This window comes from Lissotriton helveticus, chromosome 12 (genome assembly GCF_964261635.1).
Source record: "Lissotriton helveticus chromosome 12, aLisHel1.1, whole genome shotgun sequence".
Taxonomy (NCBI): domain Eukaryota; kingdom Metazoa; phylum Chordata; class Amphibia; order Caudata; family Salamandridae; genus Lissotriton; species Lissotriton helveticus.
Genome location: NC_136073.1, coordinates 97,601,358 through 97,625,110, shown reverse-complemented (window position 1 = coordinate 97,625,110; position 23,753 = coordinate 97,601,358). Strand labels below are relative to the sequence as shown.

The following is a 23,753-nucleotide window of genomic DNA, read 5'->3' as shown; positions in this document are numbered from 1 at the left end:
ACAATACACCATCCTTACGGGGACCCTCCTATATATGTACCACATAGCGCCCAGGTCCCCGTGACCATATGGGTTTAACCCCCCTTTTTGTAACACGCCTCACATATTTGGGTTTGGCCAGTTTGTGACTGGGGGGAGTGAACAACCCCTTTCCTTATTTTATGTGCTTGATTTCCCAATGGCTCGCCCCCCCTTTTTTTGCTATTTCTCGTAGTAAGGGGGGATGTAGGAGACTTGGGCGATGGCTCAATAGGGAGTTTTGGGGAGCCCGATAGCCTAACACTATCATTCCCAGTAAGTAGGTCCAATACGGATGAACTAGCAGGTGTACTAGACAAGGGATGCTTACTTATCATGGTGGGGTCATCAGAAGTGCTTTCAATATTATCTGTGGCCCCTGAATGTGATAAATCGATAAGAAGCAAAGAATCACTAGGGCATTTGGGCGTGATGGCATCCCCTATTTCTCCTAATTTAGCTGATCTCGTTTCTATGACTTGTAATGAAGATCCAAACTCACCCCCCCTCCTTGTGTAATATTATGGCTGATTTTCCTTTGCTTCCCCCTGCGTCTCACTCGGGCTTTCTTAAATCTTCTAGGGGGTTCCTTTGCAGGCTCATATATTTCAGAAGAGCCTATACCTGTCCCCACGAGTGCTTGGACGTTAGAATACACATCGTGCTGACCCGCATGAACCATGGCGACTACGGTAGTTACTTTGCCTACCGGGGCAGGGGGAGGGGGCTCCTCTGGCAAAGGTGTGTCTGTAACAGTAAATGGAAGCTCCTGTATAATTGTAGGAGAATGCTCCAACCCCAGAGACGCCCTTCTATTGCTGTTAATTTGTGCAACCTTTTTAATTAAAAAGTTGTCCATAGTTACCAGTTTGGAGGGCATAATGGATGATACTTCCAGACTCAAATAAAAAACAAAAGTAAAATATGAGCAGTAGTTTCCAACTCACAGGTTTTTTATACTAATATCTGATGAGGGACGGTGATGGAAAGGGATATGGCCCCGGCCCGGCTCCTCGGTCCTCGGAGGGCCACAGAGGGCCCGCCCTTTGCCCGGGCTTAGCCCCGGGCTGCGACCCGCGCGCGTCCCGCGGTGCGCGTTAATGGAGTCACTAAAGTACTTGTTTGGTGAAAGGGGCGTGGCACTGGGAGGGGGCGCGGCTCACGCGGGAAGAGGACCAGCTGATGGTGTTGATTGCTGGTCCTCGCAGTCCCGGGGCCGCGCCTCTCATCTCCGCTGCGGCCTCGCTGGTCGGCTCCTCTGCGCACTGGCCTCCTGGCAGGACAAAAAGGCAGGTTGGCTACTCCTGTAGCGTCGGTGAAGGGAGAATGGTGGCAGGACCTCTCTGCGAGCGGCTCCCGCGAAGCGGGGGCCGCGAGAGGTAAAGAGCACTTTAGATGGAGGCGGGGCACTGGGAGGGGGCGCGGCTCATGCGGGAAGAGGACCAGCTGATGGTGTTGATTGCTGGTCCTCGCAGTCCCGGGGCCGCGCCTCTCACCTCCGCTGCGGCCTCGCTGGTCGGCTCCTCTGCGCGCTGGCCTCCTGGTAGGACAAAAAGGCAGGTTGGCTACTCCTGTAGCGTCGGTGAAGGGAGAATGGTGGCAGGACCTCTCTGCGAGCGGCTCCCACGAAGCGGGGGCCGTGAGAGGTAAAGAGCCCTTTAGATGGAGGCGGGGCACTGGAAGGGGGCGCGGCTCACGCGGGAAGAGGATCAGCTGATGGTGTTGATTGCTGGTCCTCGCAGTCCCGGGGCCGCGACTCTCACCTCCGCTGAGGCCTCGCTGGTCGGCTCCTCTGCGCGCTGGCCTCCTGGCAGGACAAAAAGGCAGGTTGGCTACTTATGTAGCGTCGGTGAAGGGAGAATGGTGGCAGGACCTCTCTGCGAGCAGGCCCCCGCGAAGTGGGGGCCGCGAGAGGTAAAGAGCACTTTAGATGGAGGCGGGGCACTGGGAGGGGGCGCGGCTCACGCGGGAAGAGGAAAAGCTGTTGCACGAATATGGATGAGCCCTAGGGGCCACCTAAACCATATACTAAAATAGTGGTATAAGAACCACTATGAGGAAAGTGAAGAGGCCTAGGGCCTGGGGAATCGCTGGAGCTGATCGGGACTAGCAGTGAAGAAGTCGGGAAAGACCCACGGTACTCGGGTGCAGTGCGGAAAGTGCACGCAGTACCAATGCAGTGTCAATGGTGCGTAAAAGTTACAAAGTTAGTTAAAAAGGAACCTTCCGAGGGACCTAGAAGGATGAAACTTTAGACACAGACCCTAGAGGTGTGTACCAGTGTGGGAACACCGGCGGAGCTGAGTTACCTCACCCACAGGAAGCGGGTGCACAGGGTCGAAGTAGTGTCGGGTTTCGTCACGCAGGTCGATGGTGCTTGGAGCTGAAGATGCTGCAGGCGGCTCGATGTGAAGAGTTCCTGTGGATCCAAGGGTGGATCTGAAGAGGTAAAGACCTGAAAGCAGAGGGGACAATGTTCAAAGTCACTAGCCAGTGACTACCGTGGAACCAGAGTGGAACCAGGCGATGTCGGGTGCAAACAGGCGTCGAGGTGTAGCTTCTCTCTGCAGCCACGTGGACACGAGGGGTCGAAGACGTCCAGGAGTCGGTCACGAGCTGTCCCACGCAGGCTTCTCGCTGTTGGCGGTGTCGGCAACACGGATGGAAGCAAACAGGCCTTGGCTAATGCAAGCCACGCAGGAATCGAAAAAGGCTTGTCACTCGGACCAGCAAGGTCAGAGCGGGTGCTCCCTTTTACAGGAGCAAGGGCAAGTCTGGAGCAACCAGACCTGCAGTGAAAGTTGAAGGTTTCGTTGCCAAGATGGCCGCTAGCCATGTGGCAAGTGGCAGGGATGGCGCGTCGAGTGGCACGGTGCAAAAGGGCCCGATGCAGATCGTGGAGATGCAGGGGGGCTGATCTTTGGTGCAAGGGCTGCTCGAGGTTAGGGCTTCTCAAACCCCAAAGCACAGCATCGAGGGTGCCTCTGATGCTGCGCAGTCAGCGTTTCGGGGGTCTTCCAAGATGTCCGGTCCGACGTCTCTCGGTGCCTCCACGGGTCCCTTCTTTGCAGGGACTGTGGATCGGGCAGTGAGAAGTCTGGGAGTCTGGGTCTTGTCAGGCTCTGGGCTCAGGCTCCGGCGGGAGGCGGCAGCAAAGCAGACGTTGAGTTGCTGGTTGGTGCCTGTGTTCACAGGGTGGTCACTCCTTGGCCACAAGGGAGATTCTCTTCCGTCTTCTGAGCAGCAGAATGTCGAAGTCCAGTCTTCTTCTGTATTTCAAGTTGATTCAGGATGATCTGAAGTCTCAGGACACAGCTCCCACTCTTATTCGAATCTGGGGGGCCGGATCACCTACTAGGTCCCTCCTCTGGGTGGAACCAGGAAGGGGAGTGGTTACACCCCCTTTCCTTTGTCCAGTTTCGCGCCAGGACTGGGGCAGGAAGGCCCCAGCACCGGTTTGAACTGGCCTATGCACAGGGACACCTTGTGTGCCCCAGGCATGTCTGATTCTATTCAGCCCTGTCCTACCCAATACACAAAATCCTGTCTGGGGTGGGGCTAGCACCTCCCAAGGCAGGAAACCCTTTGTCCAAGCTGCCCTCGCTGGAAGGAAACCCAGCAGCAGGAGGTCAGACTTGTGTCTGCGGTTGCAGCATCCATCTTGTGATGATGAGGCTCTGTTTAACTTTAACCGGGGTTCAGGCTAGGTACATGTCGTGTCCCTCTAGAAGGGTGGAATGCTACGCCCGTCGCCAGAACTGGCGAGGGGGTAGTATTCCAATTCGTATGACACCTTACTCGACATGTTTTGATAAAGCCAAACCTAAGATAGCATTTAACCGCGAGGATTATAATGCACTTAAGAGTATATGGTATGGCAGTATCATGGAACAGCTAAAGGACATGGTTCCGAAAGCTGCAGACAGGCTCAGCTCATGCCAGTGCACCATCTCACATATTTCCAAGCACTCTGCCTCCAGGATTGATGAGGCCTTCCATAGGAGTGGCTGATAGGAACATATGTGTCCATTTTGGTTTAGGTATAGGCATACTACACCTAAGTAAGGGGTGGTTACACCGACTTACCCCAGCTGAGTGATCAGCCAGTTGTGTCAAATATGGAGGCCAGGCCAGGGGTGGCACAATACATGCTGCAGGCCCTGGTAGGCCTTGGAAGCACCTATGCCCTGGGTACCTGGGTACACTGTTACAGGGGCCAATAAGGTGAACCAGTTCCAATGTCGTTATGCACCTAAAGTACATGGGTAACAATTTAGAGAGAGAACAGCAGGCTGTGGGTCTGATTAGCAGGACCACAGCCACATTAAGTCATAAACCTTGAAGCAAAAAGCAAAAATTTGGGGGTGACCATAGGATAGAAGACCCTACTCTCCTACACAACCCCCCCCCCCAAACGCAGGGACATTAGACTAACCTTGACCAGTTGTGTCTTCATGTTCTAAGTGGAAGTACCTGGAGAGACCATCTGCGTTGCCATGGTCAGTCCCTGGGCGGTGCTCCACTGTAAAGTCCATCCCCTGTACGGAAATGGACCACCTGAGCAGTTTGGGGTTTTCACCCTTCATTTGATTAAGCCATAAGAGGGGCTTATGGTCGGTCTGAATTTTGAAGTGAGTGCCAAACAAGTATGGTCTCAACTTCTTCAGGGCCCACACCACAGCAAAGGCCTCCCTCTCAATGGCTGACCAACGTTTCTCTCTGGGGGTCAGCCTTCTGCTAATGAAAGCAATGGGCTGGTCTTGACATCTACATTAAGTTGTGAAAGCACAGCTCCCACTCCCAACTCAGAAGCATCTGTTTGGACAATAAACTCTCTTGAGTAGTCAGGACTCTTCAGGATAGGTGCAGAGCACATGGCCTTCTTCAGGTCATCAAATGCCTTTTGACAGTATTCTTTCCACTGAACCTTTTTGGGCATCTTCTTGGATGTCAGATCATTAAGAGGAGTCACAATGGACCCATAGTTCTTAACAAACTTCCTGTAGTACCCAGTCAGGCCCAAGAAAGCTCTGACCTGAGTCTGGGTAGTTGGAGGAGTCCAGTCCTTTATGGTCTGAATCTTACTCTCCAGTGGTTGAACTTGGCCTCCACCCACAAGGTGGCCCAAGTACACAACCTTACTCTGCCCTATCTGGCACTTGGTTGCCTTGATAGTGAGGCCTGCCTTTTGCAGAGCCTCTAGCACTTCCTTCAGGTGGACCAGGTGATCCTCCCAGGTGGAGCTAAAGACAGCAATATCGTCCAAATATGCTGCACAAAAGTCATCCAACGCAGTAAGGACTTGATTCACCAACCTTTGGAAGGTGGCAGGGGCATTTTTCAAACCAAAGGGCATCACCACAAACTGATAATGCCCACTGGGGGTAGAAAATGCTGTCTTGGCTTTAGACTCCTCAGCTAACCTGATTTGCCAGTAGCCAGCTGTCAAGTCAAATGTGCTCAAATACTTGGCAGAAGCCAATTTGTCTATGAGCTCATCTGCCCTTGGAATAGGGTGTGCATCTGTCCTAGTGACAGCATTGAGTCCTCTGTAATCCACACAGAACCTCATCTCTCTCTTCCCATCTTTGGTGTGAGGTTTGGGGACCAGAACCAATGGGCTAGCCCAGGGGCTCTCTGAAGGCTCAATGACACCTAATTCCAGCATCTTTTGTACCTCAGCCTTGATACAGTCTCTGACATGGTCAGGCTGCCTGTAAATTGTGTTCTTCACAGGAAGACTCTCACCAGTGTCCACCACATGGGTACACCAGTTAGTCTGGCTGGGTGTCAGGGAGAACATATGTCGAAATGACTGCAAAACCTGTCTACAGTCATGTTGCTGATGTTCAGTGAGGCTGCCATCTAAGGCCACACCATCAACTGAGCCATCCTCAGGGTTCTGAGTCAGCAGGTCTGGGAGAGGGTCACTCTCTTCCTCCTGCCCCTCATCTGTAGCCATGAGCAAGCCCATGTCTGCCCTGTCAACATATGCTTTCAGCCTGTTAACATGGAGCACCCTGTGGGGGCTCCTGGGAGTTCCAAGGTCCACCAAGTAGGTAACCTCTCCCTTTTTCTCCAGGATGGTATGGGGTCCAGACCATTTGTCTTGGAGTGCTGCTGGGGCCACTGGCTCCAACACCCATACCTTCTGTCCAGGCTGGTACTCAGTCAGGACAGCCTTTTGGTCGTGCCAGGCTTTCTGTAGTTCCTGGCTAGCCTCAAGGTTTTTGGATGCCTTCTCCATATACTCAGCCATCCTGGAGCGGAGACCAAGTACATAGTCCACTATGTCTTGCTTGGGCTTTTTGAGAGGTAACTCCCATCCTTCCCTCACCAGACATAGGGGTCCTCTTACAGGGTGCCCAAACAACAATTCAAAGGGGCTGAAGCCAACCTCCTTTTGTGGGACCTCTCTGTAAGCAAACAGAAGGCAGGGCAGAAGGATATCCCATCTTCGCCTGAGCTTTTCAGGTAATCCTTTGATCATGCCCTTTAGGGTCTTGTTAAATCTCTCAACAAGCCCATTGCACTGTGGATGGTAGGGAGTGGCGAACTTATAGTTGACACCACACTCCTTCCACATTGCTGTCAAGTATCCTGACATGAAGTTTGCACCTCTATCAGATACTACCTCCTTAGGAAACCCCACTCTGGAGAAAACTCCAAGTAAGGCCCTGGCCACAACAGGAGCTGTTGTGGTCCTAAGTGGAATTGCCTCTGGGTACCTGGTGGCATGGTCCACCACCACCAGTATGAATCTGTGCCTAGATGCTGTGGGGGGATCAATTGGTCCAACAATGTCAATCCCTACCCTTTCAAAGGGCACCCCCACCACAGGTAGTGGTATCAGGGGGGCCTTTGTGGTACCACCTGCTTTGCCTCTTGCTTGGCAGGTTACACAGGAGCGACAAAACTCCTTTGTATCTTCTGACATGTGAGGCCAGTGAAAGTGACAGACAAGTCTGTCCCATGTTTTGTTCTGGCCTAGGTGTCCTGCTAAGGGAATATCGTGTGCCAAGGTAAGCAGGAAGCCCCTAAATTGCAGAGGTATGACCAACCTCCTGGTTGTACCAGGCTTGGGGTCTCTACCCTCTGAATAAAGGAGCCCATCATCCCAATAAACCTTATGGGTACCTTGAGCATTCCCAGCAGCCTCAGCAGCAGCCTGCTGTCTGAGGGGTTCAAGAGAGGGACAGGATAACTGAGCCTGCCCCAAGTCTGCCCTAGAAGGTCCACCTGTCCCCAGAAACTCAACCTGATCAGGTTCAAGCTCTATAGGGACAGTTCCTTCAGGGGTCTCAGAATCATCTTCCTGTGAAGGCTGATCCTCACTTGTAGGCATTTGGGAAGGCACAGCCTTTACCCTCCTGTTCCTTGTCTTGGGAGGTGCTTGGTCCATTGTTCCAGGATCCAAGACCTGAGGTTCAGAGAGGCACTTTTTGGCCTGTGACCTGGTCACAGCAAGGACATGTGATGATATCCCTAACATCTCTGCATGAGTCCTGTACTCAACTTCTGACCATAGAGAGTTCTCCAGGTCATTGCCCAACAAACATTCTACTGGGAGATCAGCACTAACCACAACTCTTTTTAGGCCAGTTACCCCTCCCAAGGAAAAGTTCACAATTGCCACACTATGTGTAGTAGTGACATTGCTGGCATTGGTCACCAGGTAATTATCACCTGGTAGGTACTGTCCAGGGTCCACAAAGCTAGGCGTCACCATAGTGACACTGGCACATGTGTCCCTGTATGCTTGAGCCACTTTCTTGTTAATCAGAGGTGTCTGTCTGTACTTGCCCAGATTATTGGGACTGACAGTAGGGGAAAAATCAATCTCCCCATCACAAATCAGAACAGCCTGTGTGGGGACTCTGACTAGGTCAGAATCTCCCTCAGTTCCCAAGGTGATACCCACTACCCCCTTAGTCTGTGGACCAACACTGCTAACTGTACTAGTGGGTGCAGGTGCCTTAGGGGCTGCAGTGTTGGGGGCTCCACCCTTTTTAAAATCACTTGTCCAGTGAGTGGTGTTTTTGCAAAAGCTACACCAGGGTTTTCTTTGACCTTCTTTCTTCTTCTTCTTGGAAGTTTGGGACCCACCCTCAGTATTAGTTTGGGGCCCTGTTGAAGACTTCTGGTCTTTAGCTTTCTGCTCCCCACCCTTCTGGTCTGTTTTCTTTTGGTCACCACCCTGGTTCTGGTTCTGGTTCTTTTGCTTAACTCTGGTTCTAACCCATTTGTCTGCCCTCTTTCCCAATTCTTGGGGAGAGGTTAGATCTGAGTCAACCAAATGTTGATGCAACTGCTGGTTCTGACAGTTATTTAAAATCTGTTCTCTCATAAGCAAATTGTACAATCCTTCATAGTCTGTAACCTTACTTCCCAGCAACCAGCCCTCCAGAGCCTTAGTGGCACATTCAACAAATTCAGACCAGTCCTGAGTCTGTGTCTTCTGGGTATCTCTGAACATTAACCTGTACTGTTCAGTGGTTAAGCCTAACCCATCAATCAGAGCACTCTTCAGGACCAGCTAGTTTCTAGAATCCCCATCACTAACTGTGAGGAGTCTGTCTCGGCCACTACCTTCAAAGGAGAGCCACAAGATTGCTGCCCACTGCTCCTGAGGGACCTGCTGTACTTTGCAAGCTCTCTCAAGTGCAGTCATCCACTTGTGGATATCATCCCCAACTTTGTAGGGGGGCACAATCTTACTCAGGTTTCTATTGTCATAGGACCTGTCTTTATCCTTAGGGATAGTGCTGCCACCAGTGGGTTCTAACCCACTCTCTCTAGGCTGCCTTGCTCTAGCAAGTTTCTCTTTGGCCAGGGCAACTTCTGAATCTTGCTTCTGTATCCTAAGTTCAGCCTCTCTCATTTTGGCCTCATGTTCCCTTCTCTGAGGGCTAGTCAACTCCCTTCTGGAGTTGCCATGAGAACCTCTAGAAACATGGGAAGTATTGGATTCACCTGAGTGATTCCTCCTCCTCCTATGCTCCTGGTTAAGTCCATTTGGGGGTCTGAATGGGTTGGACCCACCTTCAGTCCCAAATAAGCTTAAGTTAGCCTGGTTAAGCCTGCTGACTAACACCTGGCTATTTCTACCATCATCAGAATCACTTTCTTCCTCCTCCTCCTCCTCCTCTTCTTCTTCCTCAGGCTGAGTATTCCCAGGGGTCTGGTCTTCCTCATCTATCTGGATGACAGGGGCAGGGGCATCAGGGTTATCATCTTCAGAGGGAGAAACTTCCTCACCAGTCCCTGGGGGGCCTGGTTTGGGGTTCTTTAGAGCTTCAGACTGGTCTAACAGCTCTCTGAGGTGTCCTGCTGTAGGAGTAGGACCTGTTTTGATTCCTCTCATGGAACACAGTTGCCTCAGTTCCTTAAATGGAAAGATAGCAAATTTGGATGGTGCCCTTGGAGGGTCACTCTCAACAGAGTTGGGTCCAGTGGATCCCTCTGCTCCAGACATTGCTCTAGTGTGGTGGATGTGTTGCAATCTACCTACACTTGTGTTTTCCTACAAAACCTATCTAGCAGTTGTAGTCAGGGTGTGCTACTCCCTATCCTCTACAACAACTAAGTTCAGTAGAACTTAAGTATATCTAGTCTTGTTTTAGTGTACCTATCAGGTACCTGTATGATCTTTCAAATGATATTTTCAAAGATTGTAATGGTAAAACAACAGCAAGCTCAAATCCCAATCCGCTGCTCACCAATGTGAGAAGTTGGCCTGGTATATGCTGCTCACTAGTTCTAGTGATCACCTTGTACCATGCCAAGCAACCCTTATGGTGCAGGTTGTAAAGTCAACCTTATAGACAAGCTATCCTAGGGGTAGCATGGACTAAGCAGTCTTAGGCTAAACTCTGTAAAGGCATGTGAAGCCAGCTGTTTTACCATACACAATCCCTTGAATACCAAATGAAAGGACACCACACAGATATATATTGAAAATATATATAGATTTATTTCTCAAAAGATACACTATACTCTTTATGAGCACAGAAGCACAAGCGTTAAAACAAAACACAGTTTAAATACACAAAAGTTGCACGAATATGGATGAGCCCTAGGGGCCACCTAAACCATATACTAAAATAGTGGTATAATAACCACTATGAGGAAAGTGAAGAGGCCTAGGGCCTGGGGAATCGCTGGATCTGATCGGGACTAGCAGTGAAGAAGTCGGGAAAGACCCACGGGACTCGGGTGCAGTGCGGAAAGTGCACGCAGTACCAATGCAGTGTCAATGGTGCGTAAAAGTTACAAAGTTAGTTCAAAGTCAAAAAGAACTTTATTCGGTTAAAAACAAGTAACCATAAAAGTAACAAACATAAAACAAATTACAATAATAGAGGTGTGTACCAGTGTGGGAACACCGGCGGAGCTGAGTTACCTCACCCACAGGAAGCGGGTGCACAGGGTCGAAGTAGTGTCGGGTTTCGTCACGCAGGTCAATGGTGCTTGGAGCTGAAGATGCTGCAGGCGGCTCGATGTGAAGAGTTCCGGTGGATCCAAGGGTGGATCTGAAGAGGTGAAGACCTGAAAGCAGAGGGGACAATGTTCAAAGTCACTAGCCAGTGACTACCGTGGAACCAGAGTGGAACCAGGCGATGTCGGGTGCAAACAGGCGTCGAGGTGTAGCTTCTCTCTGCAGCCACATGGACACGAGGGGTCGAAGACGTCCAACAGTCGGTCACAAGCTGTCCCACGCAGGCTTCTCGCTGTTGGCGGTGTCGGCAACCGGATGGAAGCAAACAGGCCTTGGCTAATGCAAGCCATGCAGGAATCGAAAAAGGCTTGTCACTCGGAGCAGCAAGGTCAGAGCGGGTGCTCCCTTTTAGAGGAGCAAGGGCAAGTATGGAGCAACCAGACCTGCTGTGAAAGTTGAAGGTTTCATTGCCAAGATGGCCGCTAGCCACGTGGCAAGTGGCAGGGATGGCGCATCAAGTGGCACAGTGCAAAAGGGCCCCACGCAGATCGTGGAGATTCTGGGGGGCTTATCTTTAGTGCAATGGCTGCTCGAGGTTAGTGCTTCTCAAACCCCAAAGCACAGCATCGAGGGTGCCTCTGATGCTGCGCAGTCAGCGTTTCGGGGGTCTTCCAAGTTGTCCGGTCCCACGTCTCTCGGTGCGTCCACAGGTCCCTTCTTTGCAGGGACTGTGGATCGGGCGGTGAGAAGTCTGGGAGTCTGGGTCTTGTCAGGCTCTGGGCTCGGGCTCCGGCGGGAGGCGGCGGCAAAGCAGACATCGAGTTGCTGGTTGGTGCCTGTGTTCACAGGGTGGTCACTCCTTGGCCACAAGGGAGATTCTCTTCCGTCTTCTGAGCAGCAGAATGTCGAAGTCCAGTCTTCTTCTGTATTTCAAGTTGATTCAGGATGATCTGAAGTCTCAGGACACAGCTCCCACTCTTATTCGAATCTGGGGGGCCGGATCACCTACTAGGTCCCTCCTCTGGGTGGAACCAGGAAGGGGAGTGGTTACACCCCCTTTCCTTTGTTCAGTTTCGCGCCAGGACTGGGGCAGGAAGGCCCCAGCACCGGTTTGAACTGGCCTATGCACAGGGACACCTTGTGTGCCCCAGGCATGTCTGATTCTATTCAGCCCTATCCTACCCAATACACAAAATCCTGTCTGGGGTGCTGCTAGCACCTCCCAAGGCAGGAAACCCTTTGTCCAAGCTGCCCTCGCTGGAAGGGCTCCCAGCAGCAGGAGGTCAGACTTGTGTCTGCGGTGGCAGCATCCATCTTCTGATGATGAGGCTCTGTTTAACTTTAACCGGGGTTCAGGCTAGGTAAATGTCGTGTCCCTCTAGAAGGGTGGAATGCTACCCCGGTCGCCAGAACTGGCGAGGGGGTAGTATTCCACTTCGTATGACACCATACTCGACATGTTTTGATAAAGCCAAACCTAAGATAGCATTTAACCGCGAGGATTATAATGCACTTAAGAGTATATGGTACGGCAGTATCATGGAACAGCTAAAGGACATGGTTCCGAAAGCTGCAGACAGGCTCAGCTCATGCCAGAGCACCATCTCACATATTTCCAAGCACTCTGCCTCCAGGATTGATGAGGCCTTCCATAGGAGTGGCTGATAGGAACATATGTGTCCATTTTGGGTTAGGTATAGGCATACTACACCTAAGTAAGGGGTGGTTACACCGACTTACCCCAGCTGAGTGATCAGCCAGTTGTGTCAAATTTGGAGGCCAGGCCAGGGGTGGCACAATACATGCTGCAGCCCCTGGTAGGCCTTGGAAGCACCTATGCCCTGGGTACCTGGGTACACTGTTACAGGGGCCAATAAGGTGAACCAGTTCCAATGTCGTTATGCACCTAAAGTACATGGGTAACAATTTAGAGAGAGAACAGCAGGCTGTGGGTCTGATTAGCAGGCCCACAGCCACATTAAGTCATAAACCAGTGAAGCAAAAAAAAAAATTTGGGGGTGACCATAGGATAGCAGACCCTACTCTCCTACAGTCTGGTTCTATGAACCTTCGAATAAGTTATCATAAAATGAAATAAAATACTTGGTATTGTGAAGATTTTTATAGGAATGCATTGACTGAAATATCGAAAAGTAAATGACAAAGAACAAGATACAGCCGTATGATCACTCTATTGTTGAGTTCAACTAATCCACTCTTCGGCAAGGTATATTTTAAAATTCTATGAATAGGGTAAACTTCAAATTAGAGAGGTGTTTTTGAATAAGTGAAGCGTCTTCATCTAAAGTGTTTGAGTAGAGAAGTCTGTGAACTTATAAAAGAATATGAAAGTGAAAAAGCAATATTCTCTTGAACACCATAAAGAAAAGTCTTTCAAAGTTAAGACTCAAGAAGGTGCTGTAGCTTAGCTAGTTAAAGCGCCTGTCTAGTAAACAGGAGTTCATGAGTTTAACTCTCAGCAATGCCTTGCTTTTCTCTTTGTTATATAACAAATCAATTTCATTAGGTCCTATTCTTATACAATTAAAATATAAAAGTCTGATTCATCTTACTGTTGAACAGATCATCTTAAACCTCATGAAAACCCAAGTATTTTCAAGATTATAGAGTGAATACTGTTATTGCAAAATAAAAAAAGACATATCTATGAGAAAGACGTAGATGACATTACTACCTCGATTTAAGCAATATTAATGCCTTCATGAAAAAAAAAATGTAAACTATTCAAAAATTGAAATTGGGTTTTACAAGAGTACCTGTTTATTAAAACATAATAATACTTGTTTAGTGATTGAGTATCTTTTTGTGTTTAAGATTACAGTACATATAAAGAAGAATTTATAGCAGGAAACTAAATTTCATCATCAACAATAAATTATTTATGTATTTTTTGTTATTAAAGTTGGTGCTGTGGCTTAGTGGTTAAAGCGCCTGTCTCATAAACAGAATAATCCTGAGTTCAAAGCTCAGCAGCACCTAACTGTTTTCTCCATGCTTTAGGAATATTTTTCATCAAACAAGTGTTGAATACAATTTAAGAATAAACGTCTGGTTCTATAACCTTTAGAATAAGTTATCATGAAATGAAATAAAATACTTGGTATTGTGAAGATTTTTATAGGAATGCATTGACTGAAATATCGAAAAGTAAATGACAAAAAACAAGATAGAGCTGTATGATCACTCTATTGTTGAGTACAACTAATCCACTCTTCGGCAAGGTTTATTCTAAAATTCTATGAATAGGGTAAACTTCAAATTAGAGAGGTGTTTTTGAATAAGTGAAGCGTCTTCATCTAAAGTGTTTGAGTAGAGAAGTCTGTGAACTTATAAAAGAATATGAAAGTGAAAAAGCAATATTCTCTTGAACACCATAAAGAACAGTCTTTCAAATTTAACACTCAAGGGCGTGCTGTGGCTTAGTTGGTTAAAGCGCATATCTAGTAAACAGTAGATCCTGAGTTCAACTCTCAGCAGTGCCTTGCTTTTCTCTTTGTTATATAACAAATCAATTTCATTAGGTCCTATTCTGAGACATTTAAAATATAAAAATCTGATTCATCTTACTGTTGAACAGATCATCTTAAACCCCATAAAAACCAAAGTATTTTCAAGATTATAGAGTGAATACTGTTATTGCAAAATAAAAAAGACATATCTATGAGAAAGACGTAGATGACATTACTACCTCGATTTGAGCAATATTAATGCCTTCATGAAAAAAAAAATGTAATGTATACAAGAAATAAAATTGGGTTTTATAAGAGTACCTGTTTATTAAACCATATTAATACTTGTTTAGTGAATGAGTATCTTTTTGTGTTTAAGATTACAGTACATATAAAGAAGAATTTATAGCAGGAAACAAAATTTCATCATCAACAATAGATTATTTATGTATTTTTAGCTCTTGACGTTGGTGCTGTGGCTTAGTGGGTAAAGCGCCTGTCTCGTAAACAGGATCTCCTGAGTTCAAATCACAGCAGCACCTAACTGCTTTCTCCATGCTTTAGGAATATTTTTCATCAAACAAGTGTTGAATACATTTTAAGAATTAAACGTCTGGTTCTATGAACTTTAGAATAAGTTATCATAAAATGAAATAAAATACTTGGTATTGTGAAGATTTTTATAGGAATGCATTGACTGAAATATCGAAAAGTAAATGACAAAGAACAAGATAGAGCCGTATGATCACTCTATTGTTGAGTTCAACTAATCCACTATTCGGCAAGGTATATTTAAAAATTCTATGAATAGGGTAAACTTCAAATTAGAGAGGTGTTTTTGAATAAGTGAAGCGTCTTCATCTAAAGTGTTTTTGTAGAGAAGTCTGTGAACTTATGAAAGAATATGAAAATGAAAAGCAATATTCTCTTGAACACCATAAAGAAAAGTCTTTCAAAGTTAAGACTCAGGGGGGTGCTGTGGCTTAGCTGGTTAAAGCGCCTGTCTAGTAAACAGGAGATCCTGTGTTCAACTCTCAGCAGCGCCTTGCTTTTCTCTTTGTTATATAACAAATCAATTTCATTAGGTCCTATTGTGATACAATTAAAATATAAAAGTCTGATTCATCTTACTGTTGAACAGATCATCTTAAACCTCATAAAAACCAAAGTATTTTCAAGATTATAGAGTGAATACTGTTATTGCAAAATAAAAAAAGACATATCTATGAGAAAGACGTAGATGACATTACTACCTCGAATTGAGCTATATTAATGCCTTCATGACAAAAAAAATTTAATGTATTCAAGAAATAACATTGGGTTTTATAAGAGTACTTGTTTATTAAAACATATTAATACTTGTTTAGTGATTGAGTATCTTTTTGTGTTTAAGATTACAGTACATATAAAGAAGAATTTATAGCAGGAAACTAAATTTCATCATCAACAATAAAATTTTTATGTATTTTTTGATATTAAAGTTGGTGCTGTGGCTTAGTGGTTAAAGCGCCTGTCTCATAAACAGGATAATCCTGAGTTCAAAGCTCAGCAGCACCTAACTGTTTTCTCCATGCTTTAGGAATATTTTTCATCAAACAAGTGTTGAATACAATTTAAGAATAAACGTCTGGTTCTATAACCTTTAGAATAAGTTATCATGAAATGAAATAAAATACTTGGTATTGTGAAGATTTTTATAGGAATGCATTGACTGAAATATCGAAAAGTAAATGACAAAAAACAAGATAGAGCTGTATGATCACTCTATTGTTGAGTACAACTAATCCACTCTTCGGCAAGGTTTATTCTAAAATTCTATGAATAGGGTAAACTTCAAATTAGAGAGGTGTTTTTGAATAAGTGAAGCGTCTTCATCTAAAGTGTTTGAGTAGAGAAGTCTGTGAACTTATAAAAGAATATGAAAGTGAAAAAGCAATATTCTCTTGAACACCATAAAGAACAGTCTTTCAAATTTAACACTCAAGGGCGTGCTGTGGCTTAGTTGGTTAAAGCGCATATCTAGTAAACAGGAGATCCTGAGTTCAACTCTCAGCATTGCCTTGCTTTTCTCTTTGTTATATAACAAATCAATTTCATTAGGTCCTATTCTGATACATTTAAAATATAAAAATCTGATTCATCTTACTCTTGAACAGATCATCTTAAACCCCATAAAAACCAAAGTATTTTCAAGATTATAGAGTGAATACTGTTATTGCAAAATAAAAAAGACATATCTATGAGAAAGACGTAGATGACATTACTACCTCGATTTGAGCAATATTAATGCCTTCATGAAAAAAAAAATGTAATGTATACAAGAAATAAAATTGGGTTTTATAAGAGTACCTGTTTATTAAAACATATTAATACTTGTTTAGTGAATGAGTATCTTTTTGTGTTTAAGATTACAGTACATATAAAGAAGAATTTATAGCAGGAAACAAAATTTCATCATCAACAATAGATTATTTATGTATTTTTAGCTCTTGACGTTGGTGCTGTGGCTTAGTGGGTAAAGTTCCTGTCTCGTAAACAGGATCTCCTGAGTGCAAATCTCAGCAGCACCTAACTGCTTTCTCCATGCTTTAGGAATATTTTTCATCAAACAAGTGTTGAATACATTTTAAGAATTAAACGTCTGGTTCTATGGACTTTAGAATAAGTTATCATAAAATGAAATAAAATACTTGGTATTGTGAAGATTTTTATAGGAATGCATTGACTGAAATATCGAAAAGTAAATGACAAAGAACAAGATAGAGCCGTATGATCACTCTATTGTTGAGTTCAACTAATCCACTATTCGGCAAGGTATATTTTAAAATTCTATGAATAGGGTAAACTTCAAATTAGAGAGGTGTTTTTGAATAAGTGAAGCGTCTTCATCTAAAGTGTTTTTGTAGAGAAGTCTGTGAACTTATGAAAGAATATGAAAATGAAAAGCAATATTCTCTTGAACACCATAAAGAAAAGTCTTTCAAAGTTAAGACTCAGGGGGTTGCTGTGGCTTAGCTGGTTAAAGCGCCTGTCTAGTAAACAGGAGATCCTGTGTTCAACTCTCAGCAGCACCTTGCTTTTCTCTTTGTTATATAACAAATCAATTTCATTAGGTCCTATTGTGATACAATTAAAATATAAAAGTCTGATTAATCTAACTGTTGAACAGATCATCTTAAACCTCATAAAAACCAAAGTATTTTCAAGATTATAGAGTGAATACTGTTATTGCAAAATAAAAAAAGACATATCTATGAGAAAGACGTAGATGACATTACTACCTCGATTTGAGCTATATTAATGCCTTCATGACAAAAAAATTTAATGTATTCAAGAAATAACATTGGGTTTTATAAGAGTACTTGTTTATTAAAACATATTAATACTTGTTTAGTGATTGAGTATCTTTTTGTGTTTAAGATTACAGTACATATAAAGAAGAAATTATAGCAGGAAACAAAATTTCATCATCAACAATAAATTATTTATGTATTTTTTGTTATTAAAGTTGGTGCTGTGGCTTAGTGGTTAAAGCGCCTGTCTCATAAACAGGATAATCCTGAGTTCAAAGCTCAGCAGCACCTAACTGTTTTCTCCATGCTTTAGGAATATTTCTCATCAAACAAGTGTTGAATACAATTTAAGAATAAACGTCTGGTTCTATAAACTTTAGAATAAGTTATCATGAAATGAAATAAAATACTTGGTATTGTGAAGATTTTTATAGGAATGCATTGACTGAAATATCGAAAAGTAAATGACAAAAAACAAGATAGAGCTGTATGATCACTCTATTGTTGAGTACAACTAATCCACTCTTCGGCAAGGTTTATTTAAAAATTCTATGAATAGGGTAAACTTCAAATTAGAGAGGTGTTTTTGAATAAGTGAAGCGTCTTCATCTAAAGTGTTTGAGTAGAGAAGTCTGTGAACTTATAAAAGAATATGAAAGTGAAAAAGCAATATTCTCTTGAACACCATAAAGAAAAGTCTTTCATATTTAACAGTCAATGGGGTGCTGTGGCTTAGTTGGTTAAAGCGCATATCTAGTAAACAGGAGATCCTGCGTTCATCTCTCAGCAGTGCCTTGCTTTTCTCTTTGTTATATAACAAATCAATTTCATTAGGTCCTATTCTGATACATTTAAAATATAAAAATCTGATTCATCTTACTGTTGAACAGATCATCTTAAACCCCATAAAAACCAAAGTATTTTCAAGATTATAGAGTGAATACTGTTATTGCAAAATAAAAAAAGACATATCTATGAGAAAGACGTAGATGACATTACTACCTCGATTTGAGCTATATTAATGCCTTCATGAAAAAAAAATGTAATGTATACAAGAAATAAAATTGGGTTTTATAGGAGTACCTGTTTATTAAAACATATTAATACTTGGTTAGTGAATGAGTATCTTTTTGTGTTTAAGATTACAGTACATATAAAGAAGAATTTATAGCAGGAAACAAAATTTCATCATCAACAATAGATTATTTATGTATTTTTAGCTCTTGACGTTGGTGCTGTGGCTTAGTGGGTAAAGCGCCTGTCTCGTAAACAGGATCTCCTGAGTTCAAATCTCAGCAGCACCTAACTGCTTTCTCCATGCTTTAGGAATATTTTTCATCAAACAAGTGTTGAATACATTTTAAGAATTAAACGTCTGGTTCTATGAACTTTAGAATAAGTTATCATAAAATGAAATAAAATACTTGGTATTGTGAAGATTTTTATAGGAATGCATTGACTGAAATATCGAAAAGTAAATGACAAAGAACAAGAAATAGTCGTATGATCACTCTATTGTTGAGTTCAACTAATCCACTCTTCGGCAAGGTATATTTTAAAATTCTATGAATAGGGTAAACTTCAAATTAGAGAGGTGTTTTTGAATAAGTGAAGCGTCTTCATCTAAAGTGTTTTTGTAGAGAAGTCTGTGAACTTATGAAAGAATATGAAAATGAAAAGCAATATTCTCTTGAACACCATAAAGAAAAGTCTTTCAAAGTTAAGACTCAGCCCCCCTGAGTCTTAACTTTGAAAGACTTTTCTTTATGGTGTTCAAGAGAATATTGCTTTTCATTTTCATATTCTTTCAAGCGCCTGTCTAGTAAACAGGAGATCCTGTGTTCAACTCTCAGCAGCGCCTTGCTTTTCTCTTTGTTATATAACAAATCAATTTCATTAGGTCCTATTGTGATACAATTAAAATATAAAAGTCTGATTAATCTTACTGTTGAACAGATCATCTTAAACCTCATAAAAACCAAAGTATTTTCAAGATTATAGAGTAAATAATGTTATTGCAAAATAAAAAAAGACATATCTATGAGAAAGACGTAGATCACATTACTACCTCGATTTGAGCAATATTAATGCCTTCATGAAAAAAAATGTAAACTATTCAAACATTGAAATTGGGTTTTACAAGAGTACCTGTTTATTAAAACATAATAATAATTGTTTAGTGATTGAGTATCTTTTTGTTTTTAAGATTACAGTACATATAAAGAAGAATTTATAGCAGGAAACAAAATGTCATCATCAACAATAGATTATTTATGTATTTTTAGCTTTTTACGTTGTTGCTGTGGCTTAGTGGGTAAAGCGCCTGTCTCGTAAACAGGAACTCCTGAGTTCAAATCTCAGCAGCACCTAACTGCTTTCTCCATGCTTTAGGAACTGTTGAACAGATCATCTTAAACCTCATAAAAACCAAAGTATTTTCAAGATTATAGAGTGAAAACTGTTATTGCAAAATAAAAAAAAGACATATCTATGAGAAAGACGTAGATGACATTACTACCTCGATTTGAGCTATATTAATGCCTTCATGAAAAAAAAAATGTAATGTATTCAAGAAATAACATTGGGTTTTATAAGAGTTCTTGTTTATTAAAACATATTAATACTTGTTTAGTGATTGAGTATCTTTTTGTGTTTAAGATTACAGTACATATAAAGAAGAATTTATAGCAGGAAACAAAATTTCATCATCAACACTAAATTATTTATGTATTTTTTTATTAGTAACGTTGGTGCTGTGGCTTAGTGGTTAAAGCGCCTGTCTCGTAAACAGGAAATCCTGAGTTCAAATCTCAGCAGCACCTAACTGTTTTCTCCATGCTTTAGGAATATTTTTCATCAAACAAATGTTGAATACCATTTAAGAATAAACGTCTTGTTCTATGAACTTTAGAATAAGTTATCATAAAATGAAATAAAATACTTGGCATTGTGAAGATTTTTATAGGAATGCATTGACTGAAATATCGAAAAGTAAATGACAAAGAACAAGATAGAGCCGTATGATCACTCTAGTGTTGAGTTCAACTAATCCACTCTTCGGCAAGGTATATTTTAAAATTCTATGAATAGGGTAAACTTCAAATTAGAGAGGTGTTTTTGAATAAGTGAAGCTTCTTCATCTAAAGTGTTTGAGTAGAGAAGTCTGTGAACTTATAAAAGAATATGAAAGTGAAAAAGCAATATTCTCTTGAACACCATAAAGAAAAGTCTTTCAAAGTAAAGACTCAAGGGGGTGCTGTGGCTTAGCTGGTTAAAGTGCCTGTCTAGTAAACAGGAGATCCTGAGTTCAACTCTCAGCAGTGCATTGCTTTTCTCTTTGTTATATAACAAATCAATTTCATTAGGTCCTATTCTGATACAATTAAAATATAAAAGTCTGATTCATCTTACTGTTGAACAGATCATCTTAAACCTCATAAAAACCAAAGTATATTCAAGATTATAGAGTGAATACTGTTGTTGCAAAATAAAAAAAGACATATCTATGAGAAAGACGTATATGACATTACTACCTCGATTTGAGCTATATTAATGCCTTCATGAAAAAAAAATATAATGAATACAAGAAATAACATTGGGTTTTATAAGAGTACCTGTTTATTAAAACATAATAATACTTGTTTAGTGATTGAGTATCTTATTGTGTTTAAGATTACAGTACATATAAAGAAGAATTTATAGCAGGAAATAAAATTTCATCATCAGCAGTAGATTATTTATGTATTTTTTTGCTATTGACGTTGGTGCTGTGGCTTAGTGGTTAAAGCGCCTGTCTCGTAAACAGGTAATCCTGAGTTCAAATCTCAGTAGCACCTAATTGTTTTCTCCATGCTTTAGGAATATTTTTCATCAAACAAGTATTGAATACATTTTAAGAATTAAACATCTGGTTCTATGAACTTTAGAATAAGTTATCATAAAATGAAATAAAATACTTGGTATTGTGAAGATTTTTATAGGAATGCATTGACTGAAATATCGAAAAGTAAATGACAAAGAACAAGATAGAGCCGTATGATCACTCTATTGTTGAGTTCAACTAATCCACTCTTCGGCAAGGTATATTTTAAAATTCTATGAATAGGGTAAACTTCAAATTAGAGAGGTGTTTTTGAATAAGTGAAGCGTCTTCATCTAAAGTGTTTGAGTAGAGAAGTCTGTGAACTTATAAAAGAATATGCAATTGAAAAAGCAATATTCTCTTGAACACCATAAAGAAAAGTCTTTCAAAGTTAAGACTCAAGGGGGTGCTGTGGCTTAGCTGGTTAAAGTGCCTGTCTAGTAAACAGGAGATCCTGAGTTCAACTCTCAGCAGCGCCTTGCTTTTTTCTTTATTATATAACAAATCAATTTCATTAGGTACTATTCTGATACAATTAAAATATAAAAGTCTGATTCATCTTACTGTTGAACAGATCATCTTCAACCTCATAAAAGCCAAAGTATTTTCAAGATTATAGAGTGAATACTGTTATTGCAAAATAAAAAAGACATATCTATGAGAAAGACGTAGATGACATTACTACCTCGATTTGAGCTATATTAATGCCTTCATGAAAAAAAAATGTAATGTATTCAAGAAATAACATTGGGTTTTATAAGAGTACCAGTTTATTAAAACATATTAATACTTGTTTAGTGATTGAGTATCTTTTTGTGTTTAGGGTTACAGTATATATAAAGAAGAATTTATAGCAGGAAACAAAATTTCATCAACAATAGATTATTTATGTATTTTTTGTTATTGACGTTGGTGCTGTGGCTTAGTGGTTAAAGCGCCTGTCTCGTAAACAGGAAATCCTGAGTTCAAATCTCAGTAGCACCTAACTGTTTTCTCCATGCTTTAGGAATATTTTCCATCAAACAAGTATTGAATACATTTGAAGAATTAAACGTCTGGTTCTATGAACTTTAGAATAAGTTATCATAAAATGAAATGAAATACTTGGTATTGTGAAGATTTTTATAGGAATACATTGACTGAAACATCGAAAAGTAAATGACAAAGAACAAGATAGAGCCGTATGATCACTCTATTGTTGAGTTCAACTAATCCACTCTTCGTCAAGGTATATTTTAAAATTCTATGAATAGGGTAAACTTCAAATTAGAGAGGTGTTTTTGAATAAGTGAAGCGTCTTCATCTAAAGTGTTTGAGTAGAGAAGTCTGTGAACTTATAAAAGAATATGAAAGTGAAAAAGCAATATTCCCTTGAACACCATAAAGAAAAGTCTTTCAAAGTTAAGACTCAAGGGGGTGCTGTGGCTTAGCTGGTTAAAGTGCTTGTCTAGTAAACAGGAGATCCTGAGTTCAACTCTGAGCAGCTCCTTGCTTTTCTCTTTGTTATATAACAAATCAATTTCATTAGGTCCTATTCTGATACAATTAAAATATAAAAGTCTGATTCATCTTTCTGTTGAACAGATCATCTTAAACCTCATAAAAACCAAAGTATTTTCAAGATTATGGAGTAAATACTGTTATTGCAAAATAAAAAAAGACATATCTATGAGAAAGACGTAGATGACATTACTACCCCGATTTGAGCTATATTAATGCCTTCATGAAAAAAAAAAATGTAATGTATTCAAGAAATAACATTGGGTTTTATAAGAGTACCTGTTTATTAAAACATATTAATACTTGTTTAGTGATTGAGTATCTTATTGTGTTTAGGATTACAGTACATATAAAGAAGAATTTATAGCAGGAAACAAAATTTTATCATCAGCAGTAGATTATTTATGTATTTTTTGACATCGACGTTGGTGCTGTGGCTTAGTGGTTAAAGCGCCTGTCTCGTAAACAGGAAATCCTGAGTTCAAATCTCAGTAGCACCTAACTGTTTTCTCCATGCTTTAGGAATATTTTTCATCAAACAAGTATTGAATACATTTTAAGAATTAAACGTCTGGTTCTATGAACTTTAGAATAAGTTATCATAAAATGAAATAAAATACTTGGTATTGTGAAGATTTTTATAGGAATGTATTGACTGAAATATCGAAAAGTAAATGACAAAGAACAAGATAGAGCCGTATGATCACTCTATTGTTGAGTTCAACTAATCCACTCTTCGGCAAGGTATATTTTAAAATTCTATGAATAGGGTAAACTTCAAATTAGAGAGGTGTTTTTGAATAAGTGAAACGTCTTCATCTAAAGTGTTTGAGTAGAGAAGTCTGTGAACTTATAAAAGAATATGAAAGTGAAAAAGCAATATTCTCTTGAACACCATAAAGAAAAGTCTTTCAAAGTTAAGACTCAAGGGGGTGCTGTGGCTTAGCTGGTTAAAGCACTTGTCTAGTAAACAGGAGATCCTGAGTTCAACTCTCAGCAGCGCCTTGCTTTTCTCTTTGTTATATAACAAATCAATTTCATTAGGTCCTATTCTGATACAATTAAAATATAAAAGTCTGATTCATCTTTCTGTTGAACAGATCATCTTAAACCTCATAAAAACCAAAGTATTTTCAAGATTATGGAGTAAATACTGTTCTTGCAAAATAAAA

The 23,753-nt window shown here is 41.6% G+C and overlaps 12 non-coding genes across 12 annotated transcripts; all 12 read left to right on the top strand.

The window, feature by feature from the left end:
• Positions 1 to 14,395: 14,395 nt before the first annotated feature.
• On the top strand, positions 14,396 to 14,468 carry TRNAT-CGU (transfer RNA threonine (anticodon CGU)). The gene has a single exon. It is a non-coding gene; the product is annotated as a tRNA-Thr (tRNA).
• A 430-nt stretch (positions 14,469 to 14,898) lies between these two features.
• TRNAT-AGU (transfer RNA threonine (anticodon AGU)) lies at positions 14,899 to 14,972 on the top strand. Its single transcript has one exon. It is a non-coding gene; the product is annotated as a tRNA-Thr (tRNA).
• Positions 14,973 to 15,409: 437 nt separating this feature from the next.
• Positions 15,410 to 15,483, top strand: TRNAM-CAU (transfer RNA methionine (anticodon CAU)). The gene has a single exon. It is a non-coding gene; the product is annotated as a tRNA-Met (tRNA).
• Positions 15,484 to 17,436: 1,953 nt separating this feature from the next.
• On the top strand, positions 17,437 to 17,510 carry TRNAM-CAU (transfer RNA methionine (anticodon CAU)). The gene has a single exon. It is a non-coding gene; the product is annotated as a tRNA-Met (tRNA).
• Positions 17,511 to 18,450: 940 nt separating this feature from the next.
• TRNAT-CGU (transfer RNA threonine (anticodon CGU)) lies at positions 18,451 to 18,523 on the top strand. The gene has a single exon. It is a non-coding gene; the product is annotated as a tRNA-Thr (tRNA).
• Positions 18,524 to 19,515: 992 nt separating this feature from the next.
• On the top strand, positions 19,516 to 19,588 carry TRNAT-CGU (transfer RNA threonine (anticodon CGU)). Its single transcript has one exon. It is a non-coding gene; the product is annotated as a tRNA-Thr (tRNA).
• A 380-nt stretch (positions 19,589 to 19,968) lies between these two features.
• Positions 19,969 to 20,041, top strand: TRNAT-CGU (transfer RNA threonine (anticodon CGU)). The gene has a single exon. It is a non-coding gene; the product is annotated as a tRNA-Thr (tRNA).
• Positions 20,042 to 20,982: 941 nt separating this feature from the next.
• TRNAT-CGU (transfer RNA threonine (anticodon CGU)) lies at positions 20,983 to 21,055 on the top strand. Its single transcript has one exon. It is a non-coding gene; the product is annotated as a tRNA-Thr (tRNA).
• Positions 21,056 to 21,486: 431 nt separating this feature from the next.
• TRNAT-AGU (transfer RNA threonine (anticodon AGU)) lies at positions 21,487 to 21,560 on the top strand. The gene has a single exon. It is a non-coding gene; the product is annotated as a tRNA-Thr (tRNA).
• Positions 21,561 to 21,992: 432 nt separating this feature from the next.
• TRNAT-CGU (transfer RNA threonine (anticodon CGU)) lies at positions 21,993 to 22,065 on the top strand. Its single transcript has one exon. It is a non-coding gene; the product is annotated as a tRNA-Thr (tRNA).
• Positions 22,066 to 23,008: 943 nt separating this feature from the next.
• Positions 23,009 to 23,081, top strand: TRNAT-CGU (transfer RNA threonine (anticodon CGU)). The gene has a single exon. It is a non-coding gene; the product is annotated as a tRNA-Thr (tRNA).
• Positions 23,082 to 23,512: 431 nt separating this feature from the next.
• On the top strand, positions 23,513 to 23,586 carry TRNAT-AGU (transfer RNA threonine (anticodon AGU)). The gene has a single exon. It is a non-coding gene; the product is annotated as a tRNA-Thr (tRNA).
• The last annotated feature ends 167 nt before the right edge of the window (positions 23,587 to 23,753 follow it).